Genomic DNA, 14818 nt, shown 5'->3' with positions numbered 1-14818 from the left:
CCATTCCACAGAGCGTTAGGCCCAACTTCCTTCTTAGAAAAAACCTAGACTAAACGTTGTCTAATAACATCAAGATACGTGTCTAAGGTACAAGAAGTGTAAAAAAACACCCTTAACAGTTTTATTGGCATGTTTTCTTATATATATAATTAATATAACTAATGTGATTGAAACTGTTGTGTAAGATAAGACAGTTTATATTATAAACATAAAGTATAAGCTAATATCTTATTGGGCATAAGTAATGAAAGATGTGTTTGGCATAAGTAATAAGTTGCCACAAGCATTATAACAAAAATATCAAGATATTATGAGTGCAAGCATTATAATAAAAGTATCAAGATATTATGAATGCTATGAAGTTTGATTGAAGTTTCAAAGCAACATTGGGATTGTGATTGGTCTTATAAATTGCAACTATTATAGAAAGGGCTTTCATTTTTCCAACATTGAACATTGTTTAAAATCAATTACATAATCAAATGGGAGAATGATTGATAAATTATTACTTGGTAACATATATATATATATATATATATATATATATATATATATATATATATATATATATATATATATATATATATTTACGACCCATTTTAAAAATAATAATAATAATTTGATAGTTACAATGGGATGGAGGATTTAAACACTAGATTTCAATGTTGAGATGCCAATTAAGTTACAAGTTTCTTGAAAATGAAGAAATTACAGGAAAACTTTTCTATTCAAATTTAACTAGTTTGAAGAAAAACTCTTCAAATTCTTCCTATATCTTTTTAGGGGAAAATACACTTTTGGTCATTACATTTTGGGTCGATTCCCATTTTGGTCCCTATTTTGATTTTGCTACTATTTCAGTCCTTAAAAACAGAAAATCAATTCTATTTTGGTCCTTGTGGTCAACTTACTAACTAAAAACTCTTACAAGGCAAATGAAGTGTCCAGCTTGCTGACATGGCGCTGATGTGGCCATTAAAATATTATTTAAAAAAAAATTATTTGGCATTTTTAAAATGCCACATCAAATTTTAAATTAAAACAAAAAAATTTACTTCCTCAATTTTAATTTTAATTTTAATTGAAAAAAATCAAAAACAAACAAAAAAATTTGCTTTTTTTTTTAGTTTTAAAGATTGAAGCTCTCTGTTCACAAAAAAAAAAAAAAAAAAAGATTGAAGCTTTCTCTCGTCTCTCTCGTCTAAAGCTTGTGGGGGCCTTTCTATGTTGATGGGCTTGGGCCCGTCTGCTACACCAAGGCCGGTGAGTTGATGGGTAAGGGAGTAGGGACTGGCCTTTTATGAGTTACACCGCAGGCCAGCTTGTGCACAAGCCAGGCAAGCCTAATGTTGAGACAACTTGGTGATTGTACGACAGGTTGGACACGGCAGATATGGTTAAGATGGTATAACTGTCTTACAAAACAAAGGACATTGCAGCAAAATGACTCCTATAATAAAATTGCTGAGTGAAAGGGTTACAGCAGAATAGCAAAAGATGACTAATACCGCAGACAAGCTAACTAATACAGCAGAATAACTAACACCAAAGATAAAATAGCTAATACAACTAAAAGAGTAAAAGGATATCACAACAAAATAGTCATTAACGTAAAGCACTGTAACACAAAGAGAAAAGAATAACAATGGAGGTGCAAAGAAGCTAAAGATTGCTCAGCAGGAATGGGTCCAAAAAGGGAACCGAACTCCAATACGGATAACCTCGTTACGGACTTCTGCCATTTTAACAATGCTAGAGAATGGGCCTAAATGGTTTTGGATTCCGATTTCACAGAGTTTCAAAGAGTGAGAATGTCATTAGGGAGAGAAAATATGGTCTATTGATGCATGCCCTTATTTCTGCCATTTCTTCTCTCTTCCTTCTCTCTTTTTTTACCACTTAGTTTTCTTTTAGTTATCTGGTTCTCAATTTCTCTCTTACTCTTTTCTTTGTCACCCTCTGTCCATGTTCTGTTGTTCCTTCCTAGCTACCTTTCATCTTTTTTATACTTCTTAATTCTATGGGATTTCTCCCTTTTATCCCTAGAGCTTCACCAACTATTTTTAGTTTCTTGTAGGCAACTCTCTAGGCTTGTCCACTAACTCATTGGTTGTCTGGCCACTGTCTCTGCTCAAAATATGCTTGCTGCACCCCTCTCCATTTCTAGATAAAAAGTCCTTGTTTTGTTTCTCCCCTCTCCCCCATTTCTACCTTACCTTTAATGGATAAGGACTAGAGGCTCTCACTACACTTACCCCTATGGCATGCATCAAGTGCCATGCTTACCTCTTTTGGGTGAAATGTCATCCTAGCAAGGCATTTCTCCAAAAGAAGCCTCAGTAGGAACCTCAAAATAGACATCTTTTCTACCCATCGTCAAACCACACCCTCTGAATCCCTTAACCAAGGGTCCACCTCTCCTGTATTGGCTGGGTACAAGTAGGTGGTGTCCTAGCCTTTGTGTGCGCTCCACTATCCTCTGGTTTGTCTTCTTTTATTCTCATGTCACTCCTGCCATTCTTGCATTGTCTTGTTCTGCTGTGTGTACTGGGTTTGTGTCTATCTTCCATGGCATAGAGGATGTTTGGGCTTGCACTTCCTCCCTTCATTCCCCCACAGATTGGGCACTGCTTGGGTAAAAGCTCTAGCCCATCTGGACTTCTACTTCTGTTGTTCCTCTTCTTGCCATGCCTATAGGCCTACTGGCTACCCTTCCTTCCACATTGGTCCATTGGGTTTATTACCTCTTTCCTTGGACTTCATTAACCTATTTTCTTTGTCTTTACCTCTTATTGATCCCATGAGCCTGCTAGTTGTCATTCTTGCCACATTGGCCCATTGGGTTTATTACTTCTTTCCTTAGGCTTCCCCAGCCCATTTACTTTACCTTTACCTCTTATTGATCCATGGGCCTGCTGGTTGGCATTCTTGTCATGTTGTCCCATTGGGTTTATTACCTCTTTCCTTGGGCTTCCCTAACCCTTTTACATTGTCTTTACCTCTTATTGATCTCTTTTTCTCCCCTTTCCCTTATTGTTGGGCTTCTTCTATCATTAGGTTTTTTGTCAAAAATAAGCCTTAACAAAGCTCTCTCTCTCTCTCTCTCTCTCTCAGCTTTCTCTTTAGGATCTGAGTTTAGAGAGAGATGGGCTAAGATAGATGGTAGTGGTTGTGAAGCGGTGGTCAATCTGGTGGTAGGTGGGGGTTGGCTTTCTCTTTGGCATGTTGCTATTTGTGCCGAGTGGCCATCGCCGTCATCAACATGAACATCTTTACTCCGGCCACCGGAATGTCATCATCGTCGTCAGCTATAGTTTCTTCTTAGCTTTAGGTCTCTAACCCTAAATGATGTCTCAAAAGCTTGAAGAAAGCACATATGATACTCTCTTTGATGGACAGAAACTAAACTGTTAGTTTCTGGGTAGTAAACTTCAAATCCATGAGGGGTTCCCTGAATCCATAAGGAGATAAACTGGAATCCACCTGAGAAAAGTTTGAAAGAAACACTGCAATTTTATTAATAATATTCAATGGCTAGAAAACATATAAATACTAAGAAAGTAAAACCCTAGGACAATTAAGAAACGTTTGAAACTCTAATTTACAGTAATTACAAGATTAGGTGGAAAAATACCGAATTTTACCAAAAATAGTAAAATTGAGTTAACTACAAAATCATAAACTACTGACCTTAAGGGTCGTTTCAAAATAGACGCGATATTATTCTGGATTTTAAACTAAAAGCTATCAAGGAAAAACAAATATCACTATAAATAGCAAAAACATTGTTTTTGAGGCTTTAACGAAGGAATTTGAATCTGGATCAGAATGTCGTTTCCCTTAAACCTACCAAATTTCATGTAATTCTGACACTGTTGTCCTTGATCTTGCATTGTGACTTCTGGTGCCCCTGCTGCTCTAAGAAGGCATGTGCTATCTGTTATACTTCACTAGGCCATCTCAGTTCCAGGGTGGAGGTAGTACCAAGCTTAAGTTGCAGAGTAAGAAGGATCACTTGAAGACAAAGCTTAAGTTAGTGGTCACTGCGGAGCTCTCCAAGTCTTCCTCAATTTCGAGTTGGATTTTTAGGTCACATGCTCTCACTAAAAAACTTTCAACTTAATTTTTTTTTTTAATTGAGGTATTGGGTGTTTGATTAAATGACTGAGAGAGCTGAAGATAATGTTTTTTTGGAGAGATTTAGTTGGTTGGAGATGTGGCTTGTGTGTGGATTTTGTGAAATCCTAATGGGTTTGATCAAGTTTTTTATTTTGGTTGTTGGGTAGAGAAACCGTAGGCTAATTGGTTACCAATTCCATTTTGGTTAGGTTTGTTGTTGGTGTGGGTTATGGTGGCTTGATGTGCCCATTGGTGACTAATTGGTGGCGGTGGCTTGAGGTGGGTTTGCTGGATTGGACTTACTTGAAATGGGTTATTTTGGGTTAGAGATTTTTTTTTGTTTGGGTTTGTTGTGTTGTATTGTTGGATTGATTTGGTACTTTAGGGCTTTGGGATTTGATGTTTTTGCTAGGGTTTGAGAAAATAGTGGTTTTGAGATTTATGATTTTGTTTTTGAGCTGATTTTTTGTGTGTTTGTTTCCTAAGAAAATATTTGGGTTTGCTAGTTGTAAACACCGCACTTTGTACCCCTTACGACTCAGGCTCCCGTTCTCCAATGATGGTACAATTCTAAAGCCCAAGGTTGGTTTAGGGCCCAATTAGATTATAATTTGACTTAAGGAAGGTTTTATGGAAAATGTAACTCTTTTATAAATACAATAAAGCTATTTTTGAAAAATAAAGATCACGGAAACCCTAGGGTTGTGTATGCATGTGCAGGTTTGATGTATGTGTACGCATACACGAGGCTGCATACGCAGCTAAGGTTCTAGAAGCTATGAAAGGCATGTTTTCTACATTAAATATTGAGATTTGGAATGAATCACACATTGTCTAGGAGCCGGTCCAAACCCCCTTTTTCTCAATATAAAAAAAGTCATACATGATACCTTTTCAACACACAGAAAATCCTAAGGGAAAACCTAAAATTCACCAGAAATAATGAATCAAAGAGGGGGTTTTTCATAAAACAACTTCAAATCAATTTTCTTTTGATTAAGACCTTTTTTGATCTTGATCTTCGAGTTTTAAGATTACTAATCACTTTTTTATTTGATTTTGAATAGATTAACTGAAGGGAATGGTCAAAATCAAGCTTGAAAAGCTTCTTGTTTAAGGTATTAAATTCTAACCTTTTTCTTTTCATTTCTCTATTTTAATTCAGTTTTCTTTGGGTTTTTCTTGCTTTGTTTGTGTTATAACATGTTTAGATAGCCTAGGGTTTAGTAGTTTTCTATTTTAAAGCATGTTAGGTTATTAGTTTCTTTAGTTTTCGTTTTGCCCTATTTCTATGTTTTTGTGTTTCTGGGTTAAGGTTCTAGGGCGTGTCTACATGCACATGCTTCCTACATGCGTACGCAAGCCTATGTATGCATACACATACTCAAGCCCAGAAACCCTAATCTGCATCTTTTTGCTTCTGTTTCTTCTTTTCTTTTATGTCATATGCCTCTGTTCTCACCTTTTTTATGTTATTGAGTTTCTGTTTCTTTGTTTGATTGTTTGCTTGTCCTTAACATGTTAGATTAGGGTTTTCTCTAATTTTATTGCTTTGATATGCCATGAACAGGCATTCAAATGCCATGCATTGATGCATAGATGTTGTGGTGTAGTGAAGTAAGTAAAGGTGAGTCATGCATTTCACAAGATCATGCATTTGTTTGTTACATAACCTTGATCTTTCATTATTGAATATGTATATGCAAAGTCTACATGCCATGCTTTAAATATGATAAACATGTTTGTTTGATTGATGCCATGTTTCTGTCATGATTTGTTTGCTACCTTGAATGATATGCATGATATATGTACGGTAGGTTTGATGTGGATTAGCATGATAGTTGTATGTTAGGGTTTTGGGATGATTGATGTCATGTTTATTGTTAGATGTGTATGTGTGTGTGTGTGTGTTTGTGTGTGTGTGTGTGTGTATAGAATGCAATGTTGAATGTGTCTTTAATGAGATTAAGATATAAGACACAGTGAATGGAAACCAACCCACAGGTCAGGTGGTTTTGGATATCTAACACCTTCCCAAAATCATACCTAAACTCAAAACTCATACTCTGATGGTAAGATCAGTCCTTCTATGTAAATGCGCTATGTGAATAGTTCCTAGACCTACTCAAGGTGGTGACTCAATGTTTTCTCCACCCCGGTTCACTCGGCCGAGGCATACTCCCCCATTCCTTTTAGGAGGAAGACTAGTGGCGCCCACACTAGTTTGTTTGCTAGGGAAGAACATGAAGTTCATATTCTAGGGAAAGAAGAAATGTTCTTACAAAAAAAAAAAAAAATTATTAGATTAATGTTTATTTTTAAATTTTTTATGATTTTTCTAATCTAGCTATTTTTTATTGATTTAAATCAAACGTGGCATTTAAAAAATGCCAAATAATTTTTTTAATAATATTTTAATGGTCATGTCAGTACTATGTCAGCAAGCAAGACTCTGTTTGCCATGTAGAAGTTTTCTATTAGTCGGTTGACAGCAAGGACCAAAATAAAATTGATCTTCTATTTTTAGGGACTGAAATAGTAGCAAAATCAAAATAGGGATAAAAATAGGAATTGACCCAAAATGTAGGGACCAAAAGTGTATTTTTGCCATTTTTTAAATTCACATCCAATAAACAGATATAGAAAGAGTTTGAAAGATTTTGAAACCTTGTCCAAACCTACATATGCAACAGTTTCAAAAATAAGAAAATTATCAATGGCAACTGACAAAATTAAACTATATATGTATAAAAATATAATTTATAATTTACTAATTAGATCTTTTATAAAAATTACATTATTATATAATTTTTATTTATTTTATTAACAGTATCAATTAATATTTTTGTATTAATTTTACTTTCAAATTTGTTTTCTGAAACAAAAATCCAAGGTCCAATTGCGGAAACAAAAAACCTAGCTCCTATTGTATATTTTTATTATATTACTATTTGAGTAAACACGTAAATGATCTTAATCTGTTTTCAGAAAATACGTTATACTTGAAAGAGAAACTTAAAACTAGTAGCTTTTCACATCAAATTCAAAATTTAGACCTTTACATGATTATTGGGTTTTTTTTTGGATAATAGGATTATTCGGTTTATACAGTGGATTTCTTTTTTAAGTTTATAGTTTTGAAATTTATTTTCTCGTCTGACCAGGTAGCTACTGCTCCTTTTGTATTGGGTCAGGGCCTGAAACAGTTCTTAAACCCTAAATCAAGAGACTGAGCCATTTTCTTCTTGGGCGGGCCACAAATCGATGGGCTAATAACTTTAGATTTGGACTGTCTAACCCTCAAGCCCATATCCACTGGGAAGATCTCTGACCAAAAGAAGAAGGCCTTAAAGTACAAAGTTTTAGTACTTTAATGGACTATAAATAGATTGGATCAGGAACATTTAGCACCTTGAAAAACCATAGACCTTTGGATTGAACCAGCCAATAAAACTAACCCAAGCTCACTAGGGCTTAAAATTTAGGCCTAAAGCTGGGCTTGGTTGAGCTCGATCTTTAATCCATTTAGTGATTTGCAAAGTTGTTCTTCTTCTTCTTCTGCAGGAAAAACAAATTTTATGAAAGATAAAGAAAAAAGACAAAAAAGAAAGGAATATTGCCACCATACAAAAACAACATCTCTAATCTAATTGATGCCATGCCATGTACCATATAATAGCTATTCGGGTCCAATCAATCGGTAAACTTTTTGGATTTCAAAGTTACAAATCTTGTTTGGGTTGAAGATGTTAGGCCCGCCCAAGATTCCAGGGAAATTGTCTATCCCAAAAAAAAAAATGTGTATATATATATATATATATATATATATGAAGAAAAAAAAATAAAAATAAAAGAGAGAGGGAGGAGAAAACCAAGATGGTCGGGTGAATTCAAATAAAGAGGACAAAGGTATAGACAGCAGCATTCTATCATGTTCGATAACAGAGTTTTCCAATCTTTCATCTAAAGATTCAAGATTTGTAACATTTTCAATACCGTTTTAATTTGCACCAAAAGTGGATCATACCCAATCAAAAAAAAAAAGTGGATCATAACTTTAGTGTACAGTATAAAGTCAACTAATCAAATAGTGTTACAAGTAAAATATGGGACTCAATGGTGTACTGCTGTATTCTAGTTTTTCAATTGATGGCTTTGTAGAAAAAAAAAAGGGGGGGGGGGGGGGGGGGGGGGTGAACAATAATTGGATTAATCTATATATGTGTGAGAATTTAAGAATTAAATAGTTTTCACGTTTACAGAATGAAATTGACTGATCGAAATGGCGTGCAATGTCTGCATATGATGATGATGAAATTGACCAAATTTTTTTTATTCTTGTGAGAGTGTGAAGCAGAATTTATCAATTTAGATGTTCAAACAGACTGACGATTGTGGCTAGCATTTCGGTTAAAGCTTTCAAATATGAGGTACAATTGTGTCGGCACCAACCAAGTACGAAAATGTAAACATAAGTTGGGCTTCACATACCATTGAATGGGTTGTTCTTTTTGCTTCTTCTTCTTTTCTTTTCTTTTTCTTTTTTTTTTAATTACAACTTTTATTACAATTATGATGTGGGTCATGTGACCGATTATGAACGATCAAGATTGTACAAAAGTTTTAGTCCCATAACAACTCTCTTTTTTATCACTTTGTGTAATGTACTGGCTTGGACCTTGGGTGGGTATACGGTATACCTTGTTGTGAGAGAAACGAAAATTAATAGTACGAGGAGATGCGTAAAGAATATGACTCGCATACTATTTGAATAGAAAAGGAGAGCAGTGTTGTCTATATCATAGTAGTATTCAACATATGGATGCGGCTATGGAAGCTCAGACCATCAGTACTTTAATAAGAGGTCCCATATACATTGGCAAAACCTGTGCCTCAATCAGTTGCATATATAATATAGTTCCCATGTGCAAATTTGTTGGCTAGCCAAATAATAGCTCAATTCAGAATTTGCTACCATAGTAGCAGTACCATGGCATATAAATTATAAAGCACGCCATTCACGTAGGGCAACTTGATCAGAAAATTTGTTGATTCTCCTCCTGCATAAATGGTACAAACTATAGCCATTTGAGACAGGAACAATCATGCATGATACATGTTATTGTTCGCTTTAATCATATAAATAAATAAATTATTCTAGTGGGAATATAAATCTAATAATTAATTAATTAATTATCTCATTAGATATATATATATATATATATATAAATTCTCTTTCTCACAGCTTGCGGGTTTTAACCGTTGTATGAGATTCATGCCCTGTGAAAAGGAAAAATACAAATCATATGCAATGGTGAAACATTTTTCATGCCTTTCCCCCTATAAAACACTGTTCATTTGGTACCATATATATCAGTGAACTTTCTCTCTCTCTCTCTCTCTCTCACGCACAACTGCACAAGAAGACAGGAAGTAGAATGGTGTTCTCCATTGGATTCGGATATTATCAAAGAGAAGATGATTACAAACATAAAATTTTGGATCTTTCCTCTCATTCAATTTTGACTCCCTCCCATAAGTCTCTCTTGGAAACAATATTATTTATATGTACAAGAATCATATTTTAACACAATTCAGCCAACTAAAATGGTTTTACTTTGACTTCCCCCATGTGCAGCTCTCACAATCTGACCCTATAACTTTTTATTCGAAGGTGCAAAATGGGGGATTATGACTGATGGGTTTACAAAAAAGATGAAAGATGATGGAGCAAAAGTTACAAACACTCACGAGTGACATCTACAACAAAGCAAAAGACTCAAATACCTCAATTATGTCAAACATCTAGAAGGTCTTTGTTTGGAAGGAGAGAATCACAAAAGATTTTACTCATTTGTTTATTTTTATTATTCTGTATTCAATAGGATAAGTTCAAGACCCCAAGTGGGTGGTCTTTAAATTAAAGTAACGGTTAGGTGGGGTAAGAAATCTGTAATGAATTAAAAATCATGACCTCCCCTATTGCTACAGGGAATTTTTTAGCTTATGACCCGGCAATAATGGAGGGTGTTAGCCACTCAATTTTACTATTACAGATATTAATTCTCTCTCTCTCTCTCTCTCTCTCTCATAAATCATGAGTAAGAAAAAAGAAAAGAAAGTTTCATGAGAGATAGAGATGAAATATTCGCAGCTGATTCTCAAGCTCTTTCTAGTTGTACTACTAATTAAGAAAATAGACACAACATGCGAAGTATAATTAGCTTTAGTTTATTTAGAGTTTATTTACTTTATTTAATATATATATACTCACACATACACACACAAATTTTTGAAACTTTACTTATTACTTTTAAAAAAAAATTAAAACCGTATTTTTTGTGCAATTTATTCTTGAAGCCCAAAAAACAAATTAAAAAATAAATATCCTAAACGAGCATACTATTTTGCTGAAATCGTACTAAAATTATTGATTGAAAATTTTAATATCTACTAAAAAACTGTTTATAACTTTTAATGAATATTTAGTCTTTTACTTAAAAATATAAAATGTGAAAAAGAGTATAGATGAGATGGTGAGATACTATAATGCTTTTTCTTTCAAGATTTTCATATAAAATGATAGGGATTAAAACATTGCTCTTTAATATAACATTAAATTATTTCAATATATAGGCGAAATATTTGAAAATTAAAGAGAAAATAAATTAAAATAAGAAACAACAAGATGCAGAAATTTGACCATGTTCATGTATAAAAGCAGGGTGATGAGGTTAGAGTCATGACCGTAGTCAAATCTTGGGGTTTGTGTCTGAAACTAAGGGTTTGTAACGGTAGAAGGTGACTTTTCACAACAAAACAAAAACCTTTGTAATAAAAATTTGTTTAATTTATTTTGTCTCTTCCCGGGCTCCTAAACGTATCCAAGAAGCAATACTAGTCAAACAGTCACATATTAACATTTTTAATATTTTCACAATTGTATAGTATCATGAAATGATTTTCATCGTATAAATTATTCTTAATTTAGAATATACTAGTTGATATTAAATTAACTTCCACTAACAAGGATGTAAAAATAATATTAATATAAAGGACAAGATCTTGAGAGCGTGTATCACCAGCAAATGATAGAATATTCCAAAACCGCGTAAAATGTTGCATCCTCTACCTAGTTACGATATTATCTTATAATTTTTTTTTTCCTTTTTGTTTTTATTTGTTTCATTTATTTATTTATGCTAACTAAAATATGTTGTTGAACTTTGATGATGTGCATTTGAAAAGAGGGAGGTATTTACTATTTAGGGATAGGTTAGTATAGGTTCCTATTATAATTGTCAATGGAGTGTTCAAAGTAACTTACTTCAAGTGAAAAGAATAATCCCAAATCTACCATTGGTCAATTAGTGGTAAGTGTAAAGAGTAAATATATGAGCACCAAAAAAAAAAAAGAAGAAGAAGAAGAAGGAAGCTACACGATCAAAAGAAAAAAAATCAAAGAAAAAAAAAGAAAGAAAAAAAGAAGCCAACATGTCCAAACAAAAGCAAGCAAAAAAAAAAAAAAAACCAACACGTTAGTACCAGGGGAAAAAAAAAAAAAAGAAGGAAGTCAACACATGTTAGTAACAGGGAGAAAAAAAATCAAAGGAAAAAAAAAAAGAAAAAAAAAAAAGAAACCAACACGTAGGAGACTTGAAGGTGAATTTCAAGGGTATTTTTAGAAGCTCATTTCATGAGCTTTACTCTTTTAATTTTCTCTCCATTTTAAAAAGAAAACTTTTTGGTGAACTTAGGGAGAAAACACTTGAGCCGCACTATTTATTTTCCTTCCTTTCTACCCAACAAAATACACTCTAAAAAAATTTTCTTTACCATTTTCTCTCCATAATTTTCCTTCCACCCTATTTCACTTATAAATAAACACACCTAAAAAAAAGGATAATTTCATTTTTCTCTTCCCTTGTTTTGAAACCAAACGGTATCCAAAGGTAAGTTAGCAACAACAAAAAAAAAAAAAAAAAAAAAAGGTGTCCAAAGGTACGCATATAATCAAAAAATGACAAAATTGGATGGTTATTACTACAATATTACGTACCCCCAAAAAAAAATTAGGTTAAAAAAATGACTGGATCACGTTTTCCATGAGTAGGGCTCCCATAAGAGAAACGTGTTTGTGATGTCAGCTAGAGGGAAGATCAAGGAAGATGGGACATAGGATGTAACACGTGTACGGTGATGGAGTGCTCTTAGGACCCACAAAACGTGAGAAGGGAATCAAAGAGATCCACGTGGCGAAAGAGAAAGGTCACCGCCCCAAAGAGTTGCGCATGGAGAGTGAGAATGGGACCCAGGAGCGCACTTCATGGGGCCAAGCTGGTTTCATGAAAGGGAGCTAACATTGATAAAATCCCAATCTTTGGTTTCGATTTTTAGGGCATATCTTAATTATGCCCCCCCCCCCCCCCCCCCTTCTCTAATCTTAATCTTGTCCTCTCATTTTTATTTAAAAAAAAAATTAGTGTCTTAATTAATTAGACTACTCCATGTATTATTGAGTTTGTTTGCCACATGGGTGAGAGAGTTTTATTCCCAGAAGCCAAAATGTGCTTGCTCATGACCACATCATGTGGGGCTGTTATTTATTTGTTACCAAGTTTGTGATATCTTTCAATGACTGATTTATTAGTACAAGTTTTCTTTCTTAGTGATGGAGCAAACGAGTGGATGGAATTACACAATCTTTTAAAGAATTTTAGATATATTCTTGTTCTTTATTAATTGTTGCATTGATCAATTAGTTACACATTGTTTGTGAAATCGTGTTTTCAAACAAAATTTCAATTATATTGTGAAATTGTAAAATCATGTTTTTTGTGCTTTCAAATGAGCTTTTGGATCCGGAGTCCACGGCCATGTTTTGTGTTTTTCACCGTTTTTTTATTTTAATCCAACGCCTATTGCATTGTTGATAGGACATGAACAGTACAAATAGGCAAATGAAAAGTGTTTTTGGTGTGAACAGTAATCCATAAATTATTTTTTTTTTATTTTCAGTTTTTAGCAAAATAAGTGATACTCAAACGCACCCTAAAACACAATTTCATCTGTTTATTTTGTATACACACAATGTGTAACTATTACCGTTCTATATATAATTTATAAAGAAGTACTATCTTCATAACATTTTCACAATTAATTGTAGGTGGTAGGTTGTTACGGATTTTTAATTTGAATTTATCATTGAAATTACTTTTTTTTATCTAGCATTAACAGTACGTAACAACCTCCAACCTACTTAGAATTTATTGTGAAAGTGTTATGAAAATGTTATGTACATAGCATTTTTTTAATTATAAAAAATGTATTTTCTTTTTCCTTTTTAACATTACACCCGTTGAAAACAATTTAGGATCAAAATATGTCATAGCTTTTGTTGAAAAAAAAAAGTGAAACTTCTTACAATTTTAAGTTATGGGGTAGATTAAATAAGGGGAAAAGTGGTTCTAAAAAATGGGTAGGGGGGAATTATATAAAAAGCTTCACCATTTATATCTTATTTTATACTTTTGTCAATTAAATTATAAAGTTATGAAATCACTTCATTATGAAAAGATTTTGTTTTTATATTTGTTATTTGGGCAACAATGAAGTAGAGAAAAACGAGAAACTGTTAATAAAAAATTTTGTTTTCACCTAAGCTTGTTCACCTCCCTTTTCTTTGTATTTTTTTTATTATTCAAAATAACAAAGATAGATAAAATTTTCAAATTGAAAAAATTAAAAACGTAGATATAATCTAAAAATAAAAAAATAAAAAATAGACCTACCTACTATTTTTTATTTATGTATTCAATCATTCTTTTTGAAGTTTTTTTAATGTGAACTATTTGACCTTTTGAAATATTGGGTTCGAAGCTTCTTGCCATTATTTTGAGGTCACCTCCAAGAAATTCCTTTACGTAGTAATTTAGTGTGTATAGAATAGGAGACTACACATGCTTGAATATTCAGATACTTGACGAGGTATGAATACCCTTATTTCTCAAAATATTAAACTTTTTTATTGAAAAGAAAAAATTATCTTTCCATTCTTCTTCTCCATCGATACCCAAAACAATAAATGCTACATTCCCATATAATTAAACCTTATTTATTAGTGAAAAGAAAACTGTGAAATGATGTTATTGCTATGTATGTGCAACATATGTGTGGTGAATTTCATCTTAAAATCAAATGTATAATATTTGAGTTATGTACTTAAATTTTATTTATTTATTATAAAATTCAAAGGAGTGAGATAACTATATTGGGATTTTTATTATTGTAAAGGATACTGATAACTTAAATTAATGTCCTAAATAGTTATATAAAATTCGTGTTAGGTTATCCCTCAAAAAAATATGAATATTAAAATATACCTCCACTGACCAAAAAGTTTTGGTTCCACCATTGTTTTCCGTGGGCTTTGAGATCACAGGAATAATAGTTCAAGTTTCTAGCATGAAGGTTGATTTGACATGAGAATTATATCATTTGTCTTTGTGGAGGTCATTGACATTGTGTTTGTTGGAACGTCTACATGTCAATATTGACTCATACGTGCGAGACATAATATTGGTGAGGTATTGAAACTCCAACAACAATTAATATAAGTAAGACTATATATTATATAATCCCTAATGCAAGAAACATGCATGTACATATATACCAAACAAATTAAACCCAAATTTAGTAA

Source organism: Castanea sativa, chromosome 10 (genome assembly GCF_040712315.1).
Source record: "Castanea sativa cultivar Marrone di Chiusa Pesio chromosome 10, ASM4071231v1".
Taxonomy (NCBI): domain Eukaryota; kingdom Viridiplantae; phylum Streptophyta; class Magnoliopsida; order Fagales; family Fagaceae; genus Castanea; species Castanea sativa.
The sequence above is the reverse complement of the archived record's forward strand: the minus strand, read 5'-3'. Positions refer to the sequence as shown.